Below are 13466 nucleotides of genomic sequence, written 5' to 3'. Positions count from 1 at the left end.
TAATGTAAATGAGATGTCCAACATATTGTCCATGTTGCGCCAAATTTATCACGCAGACATCATGGGCGTCATATTTTTTCCACGTACAGGTGTGCACATGATGCTGAGTCAAAAATATATATGATGTAAATTATAATTTGATGGCTAAAAATGAGAAATTTTTGGATAAATTTATATTTTACTCTGCATTCTGTGCACTCATGTACGTGACCAAATTATGACGCCCATCCTGTATGCGTAGAATTTTGAGCATTTTTTTTTTTTATGTCTTCATGTTTTAAACTTGGGGAAGGTGATTTGTCATGGGCAAACGGTGCTATGTGATACACATTTGTGGTTAGCTATGACACATGTCCGTTGTTGTATGTATAGAAGGCATTCACACTGTAATATTTAGGATACGTTAAATAATGTATTAACCATATTTGACCACAGATTTTGGGTAATTGCTGATGGCTATTTTGAAATGATGGATGGGATACCATGATGTATTCCTTCTCCAAAATGTGTCCACAATTAGGATGGTGATGCTTTTCTCTATAGTCCGAACAGGGAGTGCAATAGTCACTTACATTTTGTATGGGGCTAACCATGTCCCATTATGAATTTGTGTTTCTGATTTGTGTTTGACTTTTGACATGTAGCCCACACATGTGCCTTATGCATGTGTTCAGTTCACAAGTACAAGATCCTTTTAGATTTGGGGGGCAGTAGAGGTGGACTTAGGCCCCCAGCACCCTAGGATTTGCCCTTCCAGATTAGCTACTGTATCCATGGCTTTTATTTATTATATTATGGCAAACCTGCAGCAGCAGGCTAATGTAAGGCCATATGGTATGAATGACTGTTAACCATTCATTAATCTCATTAGCCCATTTGACGTTTGCAGTATTGATGATTTGGAGCAATCTTGCATTCCATTTTCCAATTACTATGTTTGCCAAACTCTCAGCGTTCCTCATGTGCTGATGAAAATTCTTTAGTTGTTGTCTGTGTCCCTTTCTGCATTACCTGGTTTAGTGGCATGTTACATTCTTCCTGCTAGGTTAGAACTGGGACACAACTGTGATGGTCTGCTTTCAAATATTAGGTTGATTGTATGACATATGTGTACATGTGTGTGGGAATGTGGATCCACTATCACCTGTCTGGGTGTATGTTGTCACTGTAACTTCAAGGTCTCCTCCTGAGTTAGTGTCAGCTAATGTTGTTCCAATTGGGTATTGCTCATATCACACACTTGAGAGAAGCCATTGATGACATGGTCACGTACACATGGATGGTCCCACCCTGTCTCTGAACACGTGTGATGAGACTTTCTAATGATCTACATTTTTGGGCTGGGTGAGAGACTGTCTCAGGTGTCTGGATCAGGCATGTGTAATTGCCACATTTGTACTCCTGTTGGCCTCTGTGTATGGTAATGTATCATGTCACATCCTACCCTCTGTGCATACATTTGTGATGTTCATGTTTGGTGTGAGGATTGTTATAGCATTCTTGCTCAATGAGACGACATTCTTCTTCAGCAATTTCAAAATAAAGGTGGTCAGAAATGCATAGGCCAAAGCATGATGTGGTGTTTGTTATCAGTGTTTATTTACAATTGTGCTATACAAGTTATTATGATACATTAAGAAAAAAATTTATTGACAAGCTGTTGGCGCCTACGCACTCCTGCTGCCGTGTTAGGTTGTTCCCCCTCCTGTTGCAGGCCAGCATCCTCCTCTTCGTCATCCTCAGGCATGTCTGGGTCCGGTTCAAGGAGGGGAATGTTCCTTTTTACACATATATTGTGCAATATGGCACAAGTGAGTATGATCTTACAGACCATATCTGGGGAATAGAGTAGGCTGCCGCCAGTTATGTCAAGGCAGCGGAACCTTGACTTTAGGATCCCAAAGGTCCGCTCCACAATGCTGCGTGTCCTCTTTTGGGCGTCATTGTATGCCCGCTCTGCAGCAGTATTTGGGTTCCCAAATGGTGTCATTATCCAAGGCTGGATGCAATACCCCTGATCAGCTGAAAGAAAAACACAGAATGGGATCAATTAGATGTAGGAGGCACTGTTGTACGGATCTTTGATGGCAGTAGTTGTCTTGTGTTGTCTGTGACTCTTTTGTGTACTAATGTGACAACCTATGGTTGTTGGTGAAAACTTTTGCATTGAGTTTTTTTCCTTGGCTGAGCAAGTGTTTGTTGGCACACTGTTTGTCAGCAGGATGTATTAGTTTTTCCAGTACAGTGTGCCCTCCCTTGCATTGTGACTTGTGATACAGGTTTCGGTGTGTCCTCACTGGGTGTGAGATGATAGTTCCATGCAGAGTTGAAACATGAAAGTGTAGTTGAAACGTTCATATGAAAGTACCCAGGCCATCCCATACCTTTAAACTTATGCATTGTATTAGTGTGCAGGTTATTGTGAGACTTCCAATTTGCAAGGTGACATTTAGGCAACCACAGTCATTACTGTCTTCACATTAAGCTGTAGAGTAAATTCAAATGTGTGACAGGTTCAATGGTGACTTCTGAAACATGGCTAGTGATGTGAGTACCTCAGTGTGTTCCTGGCTAGGTGTTGCTATTGTGGTGTATGTGTTGTTTGTCCTAGAGGGTTGCTGTGCAGTGTGTATATAAGTAGGATTTTTGTCCTTACCAGCAAGTAGTCCATTGCCACACCGTCCATCCTGGAAGTGTTGGTTGATGGTGCAGTGACGGAAGATGAATGTGTCATGTACGCTCCCAGGATATTTAGCCACAATGTTGCTGATCAGTCCTTGGTGATCGACTATGGCCTGCACGTTGATTGAATGTGTGTGCTTCCTGTTGCGGTAGAGGTGTTCAGTCGCAGCAGGTGGCACAAGGCGTACGTGTGTGCAGTCGATTGCACCAAGGACGTGCGGGAAGCCACTGAAGGCGTAGAACCCCTGTTTAGTTTCCTGCTGCTTCTGCAGTGTGTTAGGGAAGCAGATGTGGCGGGGTGTCAGTCGAATGATGGCATCCAGTACTTTTGGCAGGAATGCGGAGAATGATGGTTGTGATATTCCACCAACCAGGGCACCAGTTGTCTGAAACGAGCCACTTGCCAGCAGGTGAAGTACGGCAAGCAGCTTTGTTTCTGTTGGGATAGTGCGGGGAGTCACTAAAGTGGGGGCCAACTGCTGTTCAATATTTCTCAGCAGCTGCTGAATGGCCTGCCAGTTCAACCGGTACCTCTGGATGATGTCCCGTTCCCTGAGGCCATGCAGGGTTGTTCTTGGGCGGAATATCCTCTCCTACCTTCTGCGCTGCCTTAGGGGTCCCTGCTGTTGTTGTTGTGGCTGCTGTTGTTGCTGCAGGGCTCTGCGTCTACGGGCACGCTGAAGAAAAATCACCTCCATGTCTCCCTGTTGCTGCTCTGCTGCTCTGCTGCTCTGTTGTTTGTTCTGTGTGTTCTGATTAAGTTCAGGTGTGTTTGCCCCATTTTAACGCCTGCCCTGACCCAGGCGTTAAAATTTCACGCTATTCGTGCTTTGCGTCATTTTTTAGCTCCGCCTACCGCCCGGGAGTCATTTTTGCCCAGAAGCATAAATACGACGCACCGCTGTGTGCGTCGTTTTTTGGACGGGAACGCCTACCCTGCATGTCATTAACGCAGGGCGGGGTGCCGCTTCCAGAAACTGACGCACAGAGCGCCATTTTCCTTTTGCGCCGGCTCGGGCGTCAGGGTTTAAATATGGGGCAACGTTTGCGCTGAATGTGCGTCAGAATTTTCGACGCACATTCGGCGCAGACGGAGTATAAATATGCCCCAAAATGTGGACTCTAGGGTGCAAATTAATCAGGGACATAGCAGAAGGAGCAGGCCAGTTATTTATCTGAGCTGAGTCCATGGGTGTCAATTCATCAAAATGCTAGGTGTGGCAGAAGTGACATCACACAACTTCCCTTTGACTCAATGACATCACAGGAAGTAACATCACATGATCTGATCATCAATCCTCCTTAACCATAGTGACCTAACCTTCACCACAATAACTGACATTACTGAAATGGGGGGTTCATAAGTGCAAATTATATAACCACGGTTAATACAGATAAAGTTCAGTTTTAAATACCACCTACATTTTAAATAATAAGGTACTGCCATGTTAGAAACATTACACATTTCTATTTTTTAATTGCACAAACAATGATGTGTTTGTTGCAAAAGGATACTATAATGCTACTAAAATGCACAATAGCACTGTGAAGCCAAATTATTTGCACCTTAAACTCATGATTACTAGCTTCCCTAATATATACCTTAATCATAAACGAAAATAACAGAAAATGCACAAAAAGATTTAAAAACATTATTGGGGTTGTTCACCTGTAATTCTTTATATAGAACAGTGTGAACAATGTTACTGGCATAAATTGATCCTTAACATTGTTAATGAATTTTCATTAACATCACTTGTAAGGAACTATCACTCAGTACAGCACATAGGTGAGGTTTTTTTTCAAACACTTAGATAGTATATGTTCACAATGATTACAATCTGCAAAATTTTGCTTAAAAATGTGTATTTTTTATTTCAGTTTTTAAAAACTTTATTCAGTAAGATATACATTGCACTGTTGTAGCTTTATTTGTCTTACTGAGCTGAGGGTTGAATGCCTTAGTTCGCAACAGGTGCTGCCAAAAGTAAACAACACTGTTCACCTTCTTTTCTGTTCTTGGCCGTTGCCTTCTCTGAGGCAGGGGGTCACAAAAGGCAGTGCCAGAGGTCCCAAGGGGCAAGCCAGGGGTCAAAGCCCATAGGGCCAACAGGGTCCGGGGACCCCACCCCCCACCCAAGGAACCCACTGCGGCCCATGCTGGCCAAGCTGCTCCACCTTCCGCATTGTGACATGATATTGGGTGGCATGACAGGTGGCTCCACTGCGGATGAAAGACAAGACTGTGATGCTTTTCCTCGATTACACTTGGATTGTGCAGCAACAACTCACGTAATTCATGGGTGTGAAGCGCTGCTTCAGACAAATGGGACTGCAGTACTCCCTGCTTTTTCTGACTCATCTTAATGAGAAACGTTTCTTCTTCACAGAACCCACATAGGCCTGGGAATCACTGAACGAACAGGATGAAGGTGCCTCATCATGCAGGCTTGAGAACCTCCCGGAATCGAAGCGACACCAGAATCGCCGGCAAGGCAGAACTAAGGATATGACCACACCTCAAGCCCCTGCCTGTGAATCCCAAGACCTTGAGCAAATTATCGAAGAGTGTTTGAGGAGGCACCCAAGTTGGGAACAACGGCTGACTCCACAGACAGACACACAGGCCCCTACATCAGGCACTCCCCAACAAGACTCACAAACCCTCCTCTCATCAGCCCACAAACAGCAGACTGCCCTGAGTAAATTCAGTATCCTTTGCCTGTAGAAAATTGCATACATTGCTTTGTTACTCTATATTGTTTTCAAGGTAAGACAGTGGGGAGGGGGTGCTTTTAACTCACCATCTATTTATACTTTCACTCTGTTACTAATTGACAATGGCTATTTGTGGGGTGGGTCTACCCCTGACGGTGCCCCCTCTCCAGGCCCATGGCACCACAAATCGAGCTGAGCCATCTGCACCTCACCACTCATACATCTAGAGCCTTTGAGTTACGCAACCCTTCCTACAAGTAGAGCCACACCCTGAACTACTGATTGAAGTAGTTGACCACTGACAGTTTGGGCACTCCGCCTTTTGCGGAATGCTCTCCCACTTGTTTCTTACTTGTCTGTGTCACTTCTCCCCCTGGGCTGTTCCTCCCCCTTTTTAATGTGATGACAACTGGGTACACATCTATCACGCACACGCATAGCAGCGCCGTTGACGAGGTCAGAGGTGTGACCCGCTTCCGTCCATCATCATGGCATTGCATCCCCTGCCACTGTTCTGCCTATGATGCCTTCCACAAGCGTTAGGTTGCTCATGCTTATTGTTTGAGGAATGCTGACACCGAGAAAGTGTTACACTGTATATTCATATGTAATACGCCAGAAGATGAATATATTGTACCTCCAGGAAACTTAGACCTCATCCAAAGAATTGGGGAGTTTGCATGGCCCTGGCAGGGTACACTGCATGCAACAACGTACTGAGAATAAGCTGGGAGGCACTGGTCTGGGTGAGGCCAGGCCTCACATTCCAGGAAGCAGGTGTCACTGTGGACAGGGACAGTTGTTGGAGAGCCGCTTGGATGGCAGGCTTATGTTGCTGGGAAGCATTTACACCTCCAATGTCATCCAGAACCCCTTCTTGGAGGAACTTTTGGCCCACCTTGCTCATAAAAGTAATCTGCCCTGGCTGTTGGGTAGCAATTACAACTGTGTGTTAGGTATAACCCTTGATAAGTCACGCCCCCCCCCCCCCAGCGCTTCCCACCTAGTCACCAGGCGGCTAGCCTTCGAGCATGGGTCAATCACTGGTCTCTCATAGATATATGGCACTCACTACACCCTGCCACTAGTCTCTACTCCTATTATTCTGTCCCGCACCAACTCTATCCCTGCCTAGACTGCTTCCTTTGCTCGGAGTCCCTCCTCCCATGCACATGACATCCCGATTACCTTGTAAGAATTATTGTAGATCATGACACCCACATAGTGGATCCTGCGACCTCTGATTTCACTCTGCTACTTCCTACAAGACACCCTGAAAAACCCAGTAATCCAAGACACACAGGGGATCCATATCCAACAATACTTTACTGACAATCACAACACAGCAATCATACATGCCATTGAGTAGGACACATTTAAAACTGTGACCCAAGGCATTTGCATAAAGGACATAGTGGTGTTCTTTGGACCCTGGAGCGCAAGATCGGCAAGGTAGAGTCCCATCGTACTGCTCTTGACAAATTGGCAGACGCTGACTCCTCTGCTCTCTCCTGACACATAGGAGCAGAGGAGTCCTACAAATCCCTGCTTGAGCACCTCCAGCACTTTAACTTCACTGCGCATGCCACACAGGTACACCGGGAAGGCGACAAAGGTGGGTTGTTATTAGCCTGGCTGGTCCAGCAGAATGAGACTGGTACCCCTATCATAGAGATTCAATCTCTGTTGAGGGAAATACTCTGCACACAGGAGTCAATACTCAGACAGTTCTCTCCATATATTGCAAATGTATGCAGAGCTCCTAAGGCAGCTCCTCAGATGTCCATACAGGAATTCTTGTCCGGCCTCCTGATCCCACGTATCCTAGGGGCCACTAGGAAAATGCTGGATGCCCCTATCACATTGCAGGAGGCCATACAGACCATTAAAGAATTGGCCCACAACAGAACCCCCAGACTAAATGGCCTCCCTATACAATATTACTCTATATTTGCTGCCAAGTTAGCTCCACACTGACAGAGGTGTTCGGCGAGGCCCTGTAACTTGGAGTTCCCTCCCCTCCGCAAGTCTCTACTGATGTAAATTCTGAAGGCTGATTGAGACCGAACCCAACAGGGGCCATATCAATCCATAGCCATACTAGGTGCCAATTACAACATCCTCATATAATTGTAGCAAGTAGATACTCTCATCCACAAAGATCATTCCCAGATGAAGAACCTTGCAAAACATCCATTGCTTTTTGCATGTGTAGGACTAGGTACAAAACATCTCATCCCATGCTGCCTGCCTTGTCTTGGATGTGGAAAAGGTGTTCAACACCCTGTTATTGGACTACCTGTTCTAAGTACTGACCTGCATGGGTATAAGGAAGCAAGTACTCACCTACACTCATTTGCTGTATACATCCCCAGCATCCTGGGTGCATACAGCCCCTTGTTCTCAGATTCTTTTCCAATTGGAAGGGTCACTAGGCATGGATGGCCACTCTGCCCACTGTTGTTCGTGTTAGCAATGGACCCGGTGGTGATCTGTCTCTGAGAGGAAAGATTGGAGTGGGGCATCCCCCTCTCAGACCACACCCATGCAGTTTTGCTTTACGTGGACGGCCTACACATATTTCTCAAAGATGTCATATGGCCCGTCACCCCCCTGCACACAACCCTTATGACTTTTGCTGTGGTATCCCGTCTTAGAGTGATTGAAGCTAAGTCTGCAGTCTACCCCCTCCACCTGGGGCATCCGCAGTGTGCCATAACCCTAGGAGAGACACCATTGCAGTGGTGCGCAGAGGAGGTTCATCTCTATCACACACAGTCGGACTTATATGAGGGAATTTTTCATAGAGCCCCACTTGTATCCGCAATCAGATGTCATTCTGGCAGTCATTTCAGCTTGCCCTGTTGGCAAAATCACCCTTATAAAAATGATTGCCCTGCCCAGATTATTATATTACTATGCAAACCTTCTGTTTATTCCTTCCTGCCATTTCTTCAGAAAATTCTACACACTGTAGTGCACTTCAATCTGGGGAGCACAATGCCATTGAGTGCCCATTAAAACCTTGAAGCTCCTGGTGCTGTGGGGGGGGCTAGGTATTCCCTCTTTTCAGACCTACTTCCTGGCTGCCCTGCTGCAGTGGTTATCTCGCTGGACAGCCAGACACTACATGGGGGATGCCAGTGACTCTAATGGAGGCCTTACGCCGGCCACCTTATGCAACTTACTCCTCTCCAAAGTGCTACCCGCATCCCCTTGGCCCCTACAGGTAGCAACAGCAGGGGCTTGTATGCTCTGCATACACCAGCTTTCACTAGGAAGTCCGTGCTACTCCCCTAGCATCTCCTTGGTGGGCCTTCCCCATTTCTCAAGTTTCTACGCGGTACAACAGCTAAGAGGCTGGACATCGAGCTCCCTCCACACCATGGGCGATCTATATGCAGAGGGCCACCTCCTCCACTTTGCTTAATTGACTACAGATGGTATCCTATCTACAGGACAATTCCTTACTTATTGACAACTGCACAACACAGCATAAACACTGTGAGGTGCCGTAGACGCAGAACCTCCCCCCATCCAGTCATATGTGCAATACTTACAATGGGCAAAGGATGTCACCTCGTTACCTGGCTTTATGGGGGCATCTGCAAACTCATGAACACCCCCCTTGATGCCCTTCATCAACAGTTAGAGGCAGATGTAGGGAGACCACTTTGGGACAAAGAATGGGAGATAGAGTTCTCCCATCTGAAAAAGGTCTTACGAAACTCCTGTTTTAAGAAAATTCAATTGTTTATGTTACATAGAGCATATCTTACATCAGAGTGATTAAATCGTTATTTCTCCTCAACACAAATAACCTGCCCACGCTGCCCACTTTTAGGGGCGGTCTTCTGCCATATGCTATGGTCCTGCCCCTCACTACAACATTATTGGTCCACCTTACATGACGCACTTTGAAAGGTGACAGCCCTGCCTAACTTACAAACATGGGAGGCTAGCGCACTGAGTATCTTTAGACGTAAGAGGAGCCACAGGATTCACACCCACTTTGCGGCCCTGACCCTTCTGCTGGCGATCCACACATTCACACTGCACTGGTAATCAGGGTCCCCCCTGTAGAAGCCTGGAGAGGGTTGCCACGTGCAAGTGGGGAGTGGCTGAAGAGGAGGAACTCAGTAGTGAAAAATTGGCAGGCCTCTTAAAGCACCCTATCTCAAATCACTGGGCCACGATCCTTACTCACATTCAACAATCCACGTGATGATACCATGCCATCTTCAAGAACTGAAAACTAACTAGTGCAGACTCTGCGTTTCCGGTTCCCCCACAGTGTCTGTCTGCATCGTGTCCGAACGCCAACCCCTCCCACCTGAATGTGCCTTCCTCCCTGTTTCTCATGTTGCTCAACAGAACATCTGGGACCTGATTTCCACTCTGGTGCACTGCAGTCACTTTCCCCTCCACCCAGTGATGATGCTGCCTGCTGTTCTTTATTAGCTATATCTCACTCAACAGGCACACTCTGACCCCACAACTCCTCTTTATCTGACTATGATGTACCGTACCCCGGAACCTCAGACTTCTTGACCCAGTTTTCCCTTGTTCAAGATTGCCCACAGTAGACTATGCACCCACCCCTTCACGCCAATTATCCAGATGCACACTTGAAAGGTTTTGAAGGATACATGATTAGTTATAGATGCATATAGGTTCCACAACCTGCATAAGCATATAATGCATACCACTGTGCACCGAATGATAATATGAAATGTTGTTTCTGACGTACATCTTCTTGTTTGTTCTTAATAAAATAAACATTCTTTTAAAAAAATTAAAAAGAGAGCGGAACAACAAACAAAACACGAAGGCTGAGAAATAAAAAGACAGAACATATGTGAGAAAGGGCAAAACAGAAGTCTACAAGAGTGAGATAAAGTTGCAGAAAGTGTCTGGGACTAGATCACGAAGGCCTGAGGTGAATTGAAGACTACACAGCGTTGGTATTCTACTGGCTGGCACTTAATTGCACGGGCTGGTGGTATGAGAAATTGAGTTGTTGGTAAAAGTAGGGTCACCCCTGTTCAAACAGCAGCCACAATCCCATCAGGGATTACCACAAAGTCCAATAAATTAACCTGGCAGAACACCTTCAGGTCCTCTTCCAAGGGCCCAGTACTGGATTGGCAGCACATGAGGGACAATACTCACAGCAGACTGAGGGCCTTATTACGAGTGTGGTGGTCCTCGGACTGCAACACTTCCATCGGCTGTCGGACAGCAGCAGTGTGGCGGTCCAAGTGCCACATTACGAGCTTGGTCGGCAGTCCCACCAACCTACTGCCATCTCCACCGGGATAGGAGATCCCAATGGGTTGACAGCACGTGCAGTCTGCAGTCAGCCAGGGTGGCGCTGAATGCAGCACCGCCCTGCAGATGACAACCTGGTTCACTGCCAGCCTTTTCATGGTGGTACCACTGCCCTAAAAAGGCTGGTGGAGAACAGGTGCAGGGTGCCACAGGGGAGACCCCTGCACTGCCCATGCCCGTGAAAATCGCCCCTGCCCAGCACCCTTGCTGTGCAGACAGTACGCATTGCGAGGGTGCTGGTGCCCCCTGCAGGCGGCAGCTTTGCCGCCGGCTCGATTACGAGATGGCAACAATGCTGCCCCCACTTTCCTGCTGGGCTGAACGGCAGAAACCTTGGTTGGGGCTGGCAGCACAGTGGCAACCACTCCAATGGGAGTTTGGGGGATGGGTTTTCTCGTCCACCAAACTCATAATCGGGCCCTGAGTCCAGGTGCTCGGCTTAAGGTGGTTGGAGCCTGATGAGTCCCTGCAGCTTCTGATCAGGAGGCCAACAAGCTGGCACTTGGAGTCAGTCTGAAGGTTCTGGGTTTGACAAGTAGGTGAAGTCCTTCATCAGGCTGAAGGGCAGCCGGGCAACAGAGTAGCAGTCTTTCTGGCAGAGCAGCACAGCAGTCCTTCTGAGTCTTCCACAGGTCCAGAGGTGTAGTGAAGAGCATGTTGAAGGGTCCACTTGTTATAAATAGTGCCTTTTTTGAAGTAGGAGAAGTTTTTAAAACAATTCCTATGAAGTTCTTAGGAGTTTCCTGACTCCCCTGACCTGGGTCCAAGCTTGCTGCATGTACAATGCACGGATGACAATTTCTCCCGGTAAAGACAGAGCACATGCTATTCAATTGCAAGTGGAGCTGTGGCCAGCCCCATCTCCCTAGACTGCCAGCTAATGGCTCATCCATGCACACCTAATTCCCCTATTGTGCTGCTGTCTGGGAGGAATAAACAAAGTCCATCATACAAATACACCCAGTCATGTAACCCATGAAAGGCTGCAGGCACCAAATAGTTTAGGGCAGGAAAATGCCAAATTCTCAGGCACCAAAAAATAAATGCTTTCCTGTTCTCATCAAAAGTTAACACTTGTTAAATATAATAAGGCAACCCAATGTTATTCTATGGGAGAGGTAGGTCTCATAGTAGTGGAACATTTATTTAGGAGTTTTTCAATACCAGGGTATGTAAAATTTAAAAGCACATGTCCAACCTTTTAATTACAACCCACCCCGCTGCAAATTGGCTACCTAGCGCTTACAGAAGAGGTGACATATGTAATAAAAGGGAAGTTTAAGGCTTGGCAAGGAGTTTGTATTGCCAAGTGGAATTGGCAGTTTAAAATTGCATTCAGGCTCTAATGGCAGGCACAAGACATGCTTTAAATGGATACTTAAGTGGGTGGCACAATAACTTTTGCAGGCTCATTAGTAGCATTTATTTTACAGGCCCTGGGTATATCGTATTCCACTCTACAAGGGATGTATAAGAAAATTAAATATGCCAATGCTACCATTTTTAAAGGAGAGCGAGCAAAAGTACTTTAGCAGTGGTAAAGTGCACAGAGTCCTAAGGTTGACAAAAATGATTTCAGCAAAAATAGGAGGGGTGAAGGAAAATAGTTTGTGGGAAGACCACAGTAAGGCTGACAGGTCTAACAGTGGGCTTATGAGAAGAGCTTTGAGTGGCAGTATTCATTCATTTACAAATTAAGAACTGGTCATGCCACTACTGAGTGGCCTCCTTTACCTGGGAACAGGAGAAGGATTAGAATTAGTAGTAAAAAGTGATCATAAAGATATAATTAGGAGATATAAACTGTTGGAACTGAACATTTCAATGTTCTTGTTTCTGCTGATTTGTAGCAGTCTTGATCTATTCTAAACCTCTGTATCCTGTAATCCTCATGGGAATGAGTGGCTGTATCTGTAGATCTCAAGCCGTGTGAAAATGTGGTCCTTTAATACAAACCAGGATTCTATGACATAACATTGAGGAAGTACAGAAAAAATACAAGGGACCAAAATATTGACTTTACATGCTTAGCTTTGTAAAGTACAAAACTATTATCTACAAGTATAAGACAAAAGTATCAACATGACGTAGGTAGGCATATATATTTAAAACATTTAATATTATTACTTTAAAAAAATAACTTAAAGAAATTAAAACTATATGCACTAAAGAAAAATGTAAAGGCAAATGTAATGATGCAAAGGTATGTTAAAAAGCATGTAAAATAAATTTAATACAAAAAAAATCACATAAACATGAATAAGAATAAAATATTGATCGTTATGAACTTGCTAAATATAAGTGAACTCAGGATATTTTACATTTTCTAAAAACACAGTATAGGCATGGTTCATTATTACTAATTTAAGTAATACAATATGATTATTGAATCATTAAAAATAACATTTTTAGTATTCGAACCGAACCTTTTCAAATAATACACAAAAATGTCAATTGTAAAGAAACATTTAAATATACACTTTAAAATTAAGTTGCAGAATACAAATAACAAAGGAAAACAATAAAAAGCATTTCAAATAAAAAACAATTAAATAACTGACATATTCACAAATACTACTGCACATAAAATCTAACAAGCATTATTAAGAATAGATACATTTTACATAAAAGGGGTGTAATTACAATTCTAGCTACAATCTGAAACATTTTTTTAAAATACATATACATAAAAAAGTTACAATTATAATTTCATTAAAAATATGAAAAAACATATC

Source organism: Pleurodeles waltl, chromosome 4_2 (genome assembly GCF_031143425.1).
Source record: "Pleurodeles waltl isolate 20211129_DDA chromosome 4_2, aPleWal1.hap1.20221129, whole genome shotgun sequence".
Taxonomy (NCBI): Eukaryota; Metazoa; Chordata; class Amphibia; order Caudata; family Salamandridae; genus Pleurodeles; species Pleurodeles waltl.
The sequence above is the reverse complement of the archived record's forward strand: the minus strand, read 5'-3'. Positions refer to the sequence as shown.